At 48.8% G+C, this 11,789-nt stretch overlaps 1 long non-coding RNA gene across 1 annotated transcript; it reads left to right on the top strand.

Annotated features, from left to right (window-relative positions):
* The first annotated feature begins 2,834 nt into the window (after nt 1-2,834).
* LOC140898773 (uncharacterized) lies at nt 2,835-10,876 on the top strand. Its single transcript, XR_012155093.1, has 2 exons — nt 2,835-3,600; nt 10,204-10,876. It is a non-coding gene; the product is annotated as an uncharacterized lncRNA (long non-coding RNA).
* Nucleotides 10,877-11,789: the final 913 nt, after the last annotated feature.

Raw genomic sequence — 11,789 nt, 5'->3', positions numbered from 1 at the left:
TTAATTATAGAACATACCATTCAAAAAGATATTAATGTTCAACAGATCAAGACTTTTAAAATGATACCTCACAAGGCATACTTTGTACAAAACATATCATATCATCACACTGGTGAGTATGGGAGTTCCAGGGTGCTATTTTGAGTTGGAGTGTCACAGCTCTCCCCTTAGTTTAGTGCAGGAATGTAATCACTGACTAATGCAAAGGCACTGTGTCCAAGGTCCTTGTTAGGTTTTGACCCTACAGTTCCCAAAGGTTGCTAAACATTGTAATGTTACGCACATGTGCTTTTGCAAAGTTCTGTGTACCTTTGAACACTTTGTGGATCAGTCTGGTGATCTCAAAAGTTAACTAGTGTGCCTCCTCTGGGTAGCTAGAAAGCATCTCTTTGTATCTGCACAGCATTGTTAAGCCTTCTGCTTTTCCAACTGGAGTGAACTCAATGCAGATAATGTTTTCTAGAGTGTAGGTATCGTGGCATTTAACCTTCAGCGTGTCATACATTCCTATGGCAAATACTTTCACAGAAAATCCTTGGGAAAGTATTTATGTATTTGCAGTTGCCTTTGATGCAGGGAAGGTGTTTTTTTTTTCTAAAAGGTCAACTACACAGACTATTTTGTCCCTCATTTTATCTCCTCTGTTTCTCAGAGGGAAAGGAAGAGAGCCAGCACTAGGTGTCCAACCAACTCTCCAACACCAGCAAGTGTTTAGCAGACCATAGTTTGGGAACTAGATGCCCATATCTTTTTTGTTGTTTTTTTTTTTTTAAAGGCAAGTCCCTAGTTGTTATACTTTCAATTAAAACCTTGAAAACGTGACAACCTAAAAGTAATTAATAGAGCAGTGCCTGCATGAGCTTGCAGAGATTCTGCAAGAATAGCTCTGAGGTATTTAGATGACAATGATCATAGTTTAAAATGTTGACATTTAAAAATATTTCATGACTCATCAAAGCAGGGTGGAGTGGAGAAGTATCATTATGAAGATTTACACAATTTATGATGCAAGCTATTGTTAGGATATAGATATTCAGGTCTGTCTGTAAAGGCCTATACTTTAAGAATGTAGGTACAAAGAATCATAGAATAACAGAGTTGGAAGGGACCTCTGGAGGTCATCTAGTCCAACCCCCTGCCCAGAGCAGGACCAATCCCCAACTAAATCATCCCAGCCAGGGCTTTGTCAAGCCTGACCTTAAACTTCTAAGGAAGGGGATTCCACCACCTCCCTAGGTAACGCATTCCAGTGTTTCACCACCCTCCTAGTGAAAAAATTTTTCCTAATATCCAACCTAAATCTCCCCCACTGCAACTTGAGACCATTACTCCTTGTCCTGTCATCTATCACTGAGAATAGTCTAGATCCATCCTCTTTGGATCCACCTTTCAGGTAGTTAAAAGCAGCTATCAAATCCCCCCTCATTCTTCTCTTCCGTAGACTAAACAATCCCAGTTCCCTCAGCCTCTCCTCATAAGTCATCTGTTTCAGACCCCTAATCATTTCTGTTGCCCTTCGCTGGACTCTCTCCAATTTTTCCACATCCTTCTTGTAGTCTGGGGCCCAAAACTGGACACAGTACTCCAGATGAGGCCTCACCAATGTCGAATAGAGGGGAATGATCACGTCCCTCGATCTGCTGGCAATGCCCCTACTTATACATCCCAAAATGCCATTGGCCTTCTTGGCAACAAGGGCACACTGTTGACTCATATCTTGCTTGTCGTCCACTGTCACCCCAGGTCCTTCTCTGCAGAACTGCTGCCTAGCCATTCGGTCCCTAGTCTGTAGCGGTGTATTGGATTCATCCGTCTTAAGTGCAGGACTCTGCACTTGTCCTTGTTGAACCTCATCAGATTTCTTTTGGCCCAATCCTCCAATTTGTTTAGGTCCCTCTGTATCCTATCCCTACCCTCCAGCGTATCTACCACTCCTCCCAGTTTAGTGTCATCCGCAAACTTGCTGAGGGTGCAATCCACACCATCCTCCAGATCATTAATGAAGATATTGAACAAAACTGGCCCCAGGACCGACCCTTGGGGCACTCCGCTAGATACCGGCTGCCAACTAGTCATGGAGCCATTGATCACTACCCGTTGAGCCTGACAATCTAGCCAACTTTCTACCCACCTTGTAGTGCATCCATCCAGCCCATACTTCTTTAATTTGCTGACAATACTGTGGGAGACCATGTCAAAAGCTTTGCTAAAGTCAAGGAATAACACGTCCACTGCTTTCCCTTCATCCACAGAACCAGTAATCTCATCATAGAAGGCAATTAGATTAGTCAGGCATGACTTTCCCTTGCTGAATCCATGCTGACTGTTCCTGATCACTTTCCTCTCCTCTAAGTGCTTCAGAATTGATTCCTTGAGGACCTGCTCCATGATTTTTCCAGGGACTGAGGTGAGGCTGACTGGCCTGTAGTTCCCAGGATCCTCCTTCTTCCCTTTTTTTAAAGATGGGCACTACATTAGCCTTTTTCCAGTCTTCCGGGACTTCCCCTCATCGCCGTGAGTTTTCAAAGATAATGGCCAATGACTCTGCAATCACATCCGCCAATTCCTTTAGCACTCTCGGATGCAACGCATCTGGCCCCATGGACTTGTGCATGTCCAGCTTTTCTAAATAGTCCCGAACCATTTCTTTCTTCACAGAGGGCTGGCCACCTCCTCCCCATGCTGTGCTGCCCAGTGCAGCAGTCTGGGAGCAGACCTTGTTCGTGAAGACACAGGCAAAAAAAGCATTGAGTATGTAAGCAGTGTCAGGATGAGCTCCACCCTGACATCTGGTGGTGAGGTGTGGCAAGTTGTGGAAAAGAATTTCAGGGGCCGATCTCATTTGCATAGGCACACCCACCACGCCTAGAATGAGACCATAGCTGCCCAAATGGTCACTTTGGCTGCTGTGGGATCCCCAGTGTCTCTGTTATTGGGGCAGGAAGAATAAATTGTTATTACCCTGATTATGGGAACTGTGCTTGGAACTGTACGTGGCCTTTTGTTACGATGGAGGGATTCACCATCATCTAAGTAGCACTCGCTAGGCAAGGGTCATGGGTTCCAAAACTGTGTGAATGGAGAGAGGCTGGGGACAAGTATTAATACTTGGTGGCATGGGCCCCTTGGTGAGGGCCTTACATGCTAATTGCACTTCCTCCTCTCTCCACTGTGGAATATCAGAGCTAATTTTGATTTCATTAGAAGTCTAGTTACAGGCTGCTGAGCTCACTTTGGGCTGACAGTGCACCAGCACTGGGGCTCCCCTATTATAAGCTGAATTCACCTAAGCGCTGAAATCACTGAGTGTTGTGTTAAGTAGTGGGGGAGCCTGAAGATATATTGTGGAGCAGTTTGCGGGCCGGCTGGCGAAGCAGTTCGACACGGAGCAGTGTGTGGATGGCAGGAGCTGCTTGTGGGCCGTGGAGCTGAGCGAAGGAGTTCGTGGGGCGGCTGGCGGAGCGGAGCGCAGCTGAGTGAAGGAGTTCGTGGGGCGGCTGGTGGAGCGGAGTGCAGCTGCGCGAAGGAGTTTTGTGGGGCGGCTGGCGGAGCGGAGCGGAGCGCCGCTATGGAGCTATGGGGCGGTCAGCTTCAGATCACGTAAGGTGCCTCTTACCCCCGTCCCATTTCCACCCAGGTTGGGAGGTAAAGCTCCGCCGATAAACTTTCGAACTCTGGGGCTGCCCTGACCAGGGACAGAGACTTTTGGGGCATTGGACTTTTGGGGTTGCTGGACTCAAGAACCAAAGGGAAAAGGGCATGCCCCAATTTGCCTGGGGTGGGTTGTTTTTGCTCATGGGTTGTGTTATGAATCCGGTTGGTGGTGTTTCCCCAACATAATGCCACATTGTTTCTCTCTGTTATTAAAAGACTTTTGCTACACTCAGACTATGTGCTTGCGAGAGGGGAAGTATTGCCTCTTGGAGGCGCCCAGCGGGGGTGGTATATATTTGTCCCAGGTCACTGGGTGGGGGCTCGAGCCAGTTTGCATTGTGTTATTGGAATGGAACCCCTAGATATTGAACCCGGCCCTTGTTGCTGCCAACTCTGACGGGCAGAAGGGTTACATTTTTGGGGGCTCGTCCGGGATCGCCTGGGTCAGTACCCCTCGCAAGCACCTGTTGAGTGATCCACTACATTGGGAAACAATTTATATATTTTTTTTGTTTGTGCTTATATTTTGAGGAAATTACTGTTTGTATAATGGCTAATATGTCAGGTTTGTTGGGCCCTGGCTCAGCAGCTTCTAGCTCGGAGGCTGCAGCCTCGGCTGATGATTGGACAAAAGCTCTGGGGCAAATATTGGAAAAGGTTGTGCTGCCCCATGCTGAGTCAGACTCTTGTCGTAAGTTAAGATTATTTGCTGGGGAGGAGGAGTTTGAACCCTGGTTAGAGCATACCACTGAAATGCTGCAAGAGTGGGCCGTACCAGATGCAGAAAAGCGAAGATGCCTTATAGAGAGCCTTGGCGGCCCAGCATTAGATGTGATTCGCACCCTGAAGCTCATTGACCCTGGGGTCAGTGTGAAGGACTGCCTAGAGGCCCTTGAACACAACTTTGGGAGCGTAGAGGGCCCTGAAGACAGCTACTGTAAGTTCCTTAATTCCCGACAACAAAAGGGCGAGAAGGCTTCAGCCTACATACAGAGACTGGAGAGACTGCTTCAGAGAGCTGTCATGAGGGGAGCAGTGACTGCTGAGCAGATGGATCAGACCAGACTGGCTCAAATTGTAAGAGGAACTCAGTATCAGAACCCGATTCTACTTCATCTCCGGCTAAGAGAACGACGGGAACATCCCCCAAGTTACTCCCAGCTGATAAAAGAGGTCCGAGAGGAGGAAGAAAGGCAGGCTGCCAGTGAGTTTTGGGAAGCCCAAACATCGGAGCCAGCCAGCACAACACCACTGCAAATGGCCAGTGTACTGATGGTGAGCACCAGAGAGGAACTTGCCCAACAAATACAGGTCCTGACGGAATGGATAGCTGAGCTGCAAAGTACCGTTGACCGAGTTAAGACTTCTAGGAATAAGAAGCCTCAAACTGTGGCGATTGAGAAGCCCGCACTTAGAGCCACCATCCCCCCCAGGCGAAGGGGGAAAGGTCAATTCTTCTGCTACCGATGTGGTCAGGATGGACACAGTGCTGCCAAGTGCCGTAATGAAGAAAACCCCTCCTTAGTGTATGGAAAGCTGAGGATCAGTTGGGAGAGATCCGGTAGCTGCCAGAGGGTCTGGGGACGGGGACCCCCCAGGTCTGCAGGATTTGAAGATTCCCCCAGAAAAGACTGTCCAGCTGGGATCCCTGCAGGACTGATAGGGCCTCGAGCAGAGGTCATGGTGAGGATCGAAGGGGTGGAGTGTAAAGCAGTGCTTGACACTGGATCTCAAGTGACTATTATATTTCAGTCATTCTACCAACAGATGCTTAGGCACCTGCCTATACAGCCACTGACTGGCCTTGGCCTATGTGGCCTCAGCATGGATGAATACCCCTATCAAGGGTATGTCATAGTGCACCTGGAATTCCCAGAGGAGGTTGCTGGGGTGAGAGAAGAGGTAGACACAGCTGCCTTAATATGCCCTGACCCTAAAGGGACTTCTGATGTGTCTGTGCTGATAGGGACCAACTCCAGTCTCTTCAAGGTACTCGCAGATTACTGCAGAAGGCGGGCTGGGGACCAGTACCTGAATACCCTGATGATCCATACGCTTTGTGCTGAAGCCTATAGGAAAATTGAGAGCGCTAAAAGGGACACATCTGAGCTACCGCTTGGGGCACTGAAGTACGCGGGCACAACCCCCTTAGTAGTGCCTGCAAGGACGGAGCAAGAAGTGCTTGTCATGAGTACCTGTCTGAAAGGCAGTAAAGGGACGTTAGCAATGATAGAGCAGCCGATGGGAGGAGAGCTCCCTGAAGGAGTGCTGGTCCCCAGTGGAGTCATAACCCTACCTGCTGAAGCCCAGGAAAGGGTGACTATACTGATTGCTAATGAAACGAGTCGTGATATTTTTGTGAAGCAAGGACAAAAGATAGCAGACCTCTTTGAGCCTGAGTCGATTGTAAAACCCCAGTATGAAACTCCAGTTCCGGCAATAGACCCAGCAAAGTTTGACTTTGGAGATTCACCAGTGTCCGAGGACTGGAAAGATCGCCTGAGGAAGAAACTTTGTGAAAGATCCAAGGTGTTCTCACTGCATGAGTGGGATGTGGGATGTGCAAAAGGAGTAGAGCACAATATCAGACTACATGACTCTCGACCTTTCAGGGAGAGATCTAGGAAGATTGCTCTCTCTGAGATGGAAGATGTGCGACATCATCTTCAGGAGCTGGCTGCGAATGGCATCATTACAGAGTCCCGCAGCCCATACGCCTCACCCATCGTGGTAGTCCGCAAAAAGAATGGGAAAATCCGGATGTGTATTGACTACCGCACCCTAAACAGCCGTACGGTGGTCGACCAGTACACTATGCCTCGAGTGCAAGACGCCTTAGACTGTTTGCTGGGAAGCCAGTGGTTCTCTGTGTTGGATCTTCGAAGTGGATACTACCAGATCCCTCTGGGAGAAGAAGATAAGGAGAAGACAGCCTTCATCTGCCCATTAGGGTTTTATCAGTTCGAACGCATGCCCCAAGGGATTTCTGGAGCACCTGCCACCTTTCAACGTCTCATGGAGAAAGTTGTGGGAGACATGAATTTACTGCAAGTGTTAGTTTATTTGGATGACCTGATTGTGTTTGGAAGAACCTTAGAGGAGCATGAAGAAAGACTTCTTAAAGTGCTTGATAGGTTGGAGGATTATGGTCTGAAGCTTTCAATTGACAAATGCCAGTTCTGCAGAACCTCAGTGAAGTATGTGGGTCACATTGTGTCCCAAGAAGGTGTGAGTACTGATCCTGATAAAATAGAAGCACTCACTACATGGCCACGTCCAAGTAACTACAGAGAACTCAAGACCTTCCTTGGATTTAGTGGCTACTACCGCAGATTTGTGAAAAACTATGCTACGATTGTAAAGCCTCTGAATGATCTTACCAGGGGACATCAGTCCAGCAAGAACAAATCTAAGTCCAAGAATAAGGGGAGGTCCCCAAAGCCTCCTGTGCAGAGACACAATGGCCCCTTTGCACCATTTGGGCCACGGTGGGATGAGAGATGTGAAAGGGCTTTTCAAGAAATCATTACTTGCCTAACTCATGCTCCAGTCCTAGTTTTTGCTGACCCAAGCAAACCATTTATCCTGCATACTGATGCCAGTTTGGAGGGTCTGGGAGCAGTCCTGTACCAGGAAGTGGAAGGCAAATGTAAACCTGTAGCCTTTGCCAGCCGAGGATTGTCTGATAGTGAAACTCGCTATCCCACCCACAAGCTGGAGTTTTTGGCCTTGAAATGGGCCATCACTGAGAAATTTCGAGACTACTTGTATGGTGCTCAGTTCCAGGTGTGGACAGACAACAATCCACTGACTTATGTGTTAACAAGTGCTAAGCTGGATGCTACAGGGCAGAGATGGGTGGCCGCCTTGGCTAGCTATGAGTTCAGCATTCAGTACCGATCAGGGAGAAGCAATGTAGATGCAGATGCATTGTCCAGGCGTCCGCAGGCTCCAGAAGTTGCTGTGATACCCACAGATGGAGTGAGAGCTATTTGCAGTGTGAGTCGCCGAGAGCCAGAGGCCCGTGAAGACTTTCAGGGATGTGTTGCAGAAGCTTTGGGCCTGCCCCCTGAATGCATGCCTTCTGCTTCGGTGAACTATATTGCATTAGACCAATCTCCTTTGCCCATGCTCAATGCGGCTGACTGGCAAGAAGCCCAGCGGCAAGATATTGACATTCGTGATACACTACTTGCCAAAAGGGAGGGGCGAAGCCCAACTGCGGTTGTCCCACCTAACCCGGAGGGTAAACTACTATTGAGAGAATGGACCAAACTAAAACTGATTCAGGGAGTGCTACACCGAATGACCACTGACCCTTTACAAAAACAACGAGCACAACTAGTACTGCCAAAAAAGTACAGAGCCCTGGCCATGAGGGCCCTGCATGATGACTTTGGGCATTTAGGGATGGAGAGGACCCTGGAACTTATTCGTAGTAGGTTCTATTGGCCCCGAATGGCTGAAGATGTTCGCAGGAAATGTGAGACTTGCGCTCGATGTGTTCAAAGGAAAACTCTGCCCACGAGGGCTGCATATCTCAAGAACATCACCAGCAACAAACCTTTGGAGTTGGTATGCATTGATTTCTTGTCTGTAGAGGTAGACAAGAGGAATGTTGGAAACATTCTAGTAGTGACTGACCATTTTACACGGTATGCACAAGCATATCCCACACGTGATCAGAGGGCCACCACCGTTGCTCGAGTATTGTGGGACAAATATTTCTCAGTCTATGGATTCCCGGCTCGGATACACTCTGATCAGGGGCGGGATTTTGAGAGTCACCTTCTGAAGGAGGTGCTGAAGATAGCAGGAATTAAAAAGTCTAGGACAACGCCTTATCACCCCCAAGGTGATCCTCAGCCAGAGAGGTTCAATCGAACCCTATTAGATATGTTGGGAACTTTGCGACCAGAGCAGAAGGCAACCTGGAGCCAGCATGTCGCATTTCTGGTGCATGCCTACAATGCCACAAAGAACGATGCTACGGGAGTCACCCCATATCTCTTGATGTTTGGGCGAGAACCAAGATTACCCATAGACTTGTGCTTTGGTGTATCAGAGGATGGAGATAGCTATGAAACTCATCAGCAATATGTATCCCGACTAAAAGAAAAGCTGCGGGATGCTTATCGCTTAGCTACCGCTGCGGCTCGGAAGAACGCAGACCGCAACAAACATCGATATGATGCTAGAGTGCGTTCGCAGGAGCTCCAGCCGGGGGACAGAGTCCTGCTGCGAAATTTGGGTATTGCTGGCAAACACAAGATAGCTGACAGATGGAAGGCAATACCTTACCTGGTGATGGAAAAGCTGGGAGATCTGCCGGTCTACAAGATCAAACCTGAAGACGGTCCAGGGCAAATAAAGACGGTGCATAGAAACCTTTTGCTCCCTGTGGGGGAATTGGTAAGCACCCCTTGTGAGATGGGCCACGGCAGGGCCGCCGGGCAGAACAGAGGTGCTAGACCAAAGCCGCCATCCAACACAGACAGTGGGCCCCCTGCAGCTAACTTACCCCTATTCTGCACATCTGAGAGTGAGTCTGAGGAGGAAGACACAACCCTGGTGTATCCTGGGATGGAGACAAGATTTCAGTCTCGATCAGCTGAACCAAACGAGAGTTTTCCCTCTTCCGCCCTAAACCCAATGGCGGAACTATTTAGGCCCCTTTCTGATACCCCGGTGCTGCTGATGAGACCCCCCTGTGATGACACACACAGCTTATTGGACAATGGGGACAGACAGGTAGAGGATGTCCTGGGCACCTTGGACCCTCCAGCGTTAGAACTAGGAGTGCAGGGGCCTACGCCAGTAGCCGAGGGACCCTCCAGGGAAGCCTCTCCATCCGTCACTCAAGAGGATGTTCCCCTTACTTCGGCAACAGAGATTCTCAATAGACGAGACAGGGTGATAAGACCAGTGAAACGGTTAACTTATGATGCACCTGGGGTGACTAGTGAGGAGCCAATACATTTAGCACACAGGCTTGTGGAAGCTAAAGTGGGCTTCCTGAGGCCCTTTGGAGGAAACCAATGAGTTGGTATAAAGGGAGTGTGATTTGTCGGGACGACAAAGTCTCGGCTGGGGGGAGGATGTAAGCAGTGTCAGGATGAGCTCCACCCTGACATCTGGTGGTGAGGTGTGGCAAGTTGTGGAAAAGAATTTCAGGGGCCGATCTCATTTGCATAGGCACACCCACCACGCCTAGAATGAGACCATAGCTGCCCAAATGGTCACTTTGGCTGCTGTGGGATCCCCAGTGTCTCTGTTATTGGGGCAGGAAGAATAAATTGTTATTACCCTGATTATGGGAACTGTGCTTGGAACTGTACGTGGCCTTTTGTTACGATGGAGGGATTCACCATCATCTAAGTAGCACTCGCTAGGCAAGGGTCATGGGTTCCAAAACTGTGTGAATGGAGAGAGGCTGGGGACAAGTATTAATACTTGGTGGCATGGGCCCCTTGGTGAGGGCCTTACATGCTAATTGCACTTCCTCCTCTCTCCACTGTGGAATATCAGAGCTAATTTTGATTTCATTAGAAGTCTAGTTACAGGCTGCTGAGCTCACTTTGGGCTGACAGTGCACCAGCACTGGGGCTCCCCTATTATAAGCTGAATTCACCTAAGCGCTGAAATCACTGAGTGTTGTGTTAAGTAGTGGGGGAGCCTGAAGATATATTGTGGAGCAGTTTGCGGGCCGGCTGGCGAAGCAGTTCGACACGGAGCAGTGTGTGGATGGCAGGAGCTGCTTGTGGGCCGTGGAGCTGAGCGAAGGAGTTCGTGGGGCGGCTGGCGGAGCGGAGCGCAGCTGAGTGAAGGAGTTCGTGGGGCGGCTGGTGGAGCGGAGTGCAGCTGCGCGAAGGAGTTTTGTGGGGCGGCTGGCGGAGCGGAGCGCCGCTATGGAGCTATGGGGCGGTCAGCTTCAGATCACGTAAGGTGCCTCTTACCCCCGTCCCATTTCCACCCAGGTTGGGAGGTAAAGCTCCGCCGATAAACTTTCGAACTCTGGGGCTGCCCTGACCAGGGACAGAGACTTTTGGGGCATTGGACTTTTGGGGTTGCTGGACTCAAGAACCAAAGGGAAAAGGGCATGCCCCAATTTGCCTGGGGTGGGTTGTTTTTGCTCATGGGTTGTGTTATGAATCCGGTTGGTGGTGTTTCCCCAACATAATGCCACATTGTTTCTCTCTGTTATTAAAAGACTTTTGCTACACTCAGACTATGTGCTTGCGAGAGGGGAAGTATTGCCTCTTGGAGGCGCCCAGCGGGGGTGGTATATATTTGTCCCAGGTCACTGGGTGGGGGCTCGAGCCAGTTTGCATTGTGTTATTGGAATGGAACCCCTAGATATTGAACCCGGCCCTTGTTGCTGCCAACTCTGACGGGCAGAAGGGTTACAAGTACATTAGCTTTTTCCACATCCTCTGTCACTAGGTTGCCTCCCTCATTCAGTAAGGGGCCCACACTTTCCTTGGCTTTCTTCTTGTTGCCAACATACCTGAAGAAACCCTTCTTATCACTTAGCTAGTTATAGAGGTATAAAAGAAAATCAAAATCACTGTCTGCCGGTGTAAGGGCCTTCTCTTACTGTGACAGTCTGAGGCCCTGTTCTTAGGGTAAGGCCTCTGGCTAAGCAGCAGAGGCAGCCATAAGCTGGGAAGCGACCGGTCACATCTTTACATTCCAAACTAGTCACACTGAAATAAAGTGCTATTAGTTTGTTATGCATTATCAGGACAGGACTGTATTCCTATCGCCTCCAGAGTAAGGGAAGAGCCTAGAAGATGTAAAAGAAAACTTAGTTTGATAGCATCCTGTCTGGCAAGAACTTGATTATCAATAGCTGGGATGTGAAATCCTCATTTCTTTGTTGTTCTATCACTGTAGTCCCCATTTCCCTATTGTTTGTCTGTATAATCTCTGTCTGGTTCTGTGATTGTTTGTCTGCTGTATAATCAATTTTGTTGGGTATAAACTAATTAAGGTGGTGGGATATAATTGGTTACATAATCATGTTACAATATGTTAGGATTGGATAGTTAAATTTCAGTAAAATTTGTTACGATATAGCTAAGCAGAACTCAAGTTTTACTACATAGTCTGCAGTAAATCAGGAAGTAAGGGGG

The sequence above is a fragment of the Lepidochelys kempii genome, chromosome 1 (assembly GCF_965140265.1).
Source record: "Lepidochelys kempii isolate rLepKem1 chromosome 1, rLepKem1.hap2, whole genome shotgun sequence".
Lineage (NCBI taxonomy): Eukaryota > Metazoa > Chordata > Testudines > Cheloniidae > Lepidochelys > Lepidochelys kempii.
This window is presented reverse-complemented; position numbering and strand designations above follow the sequence as displayed.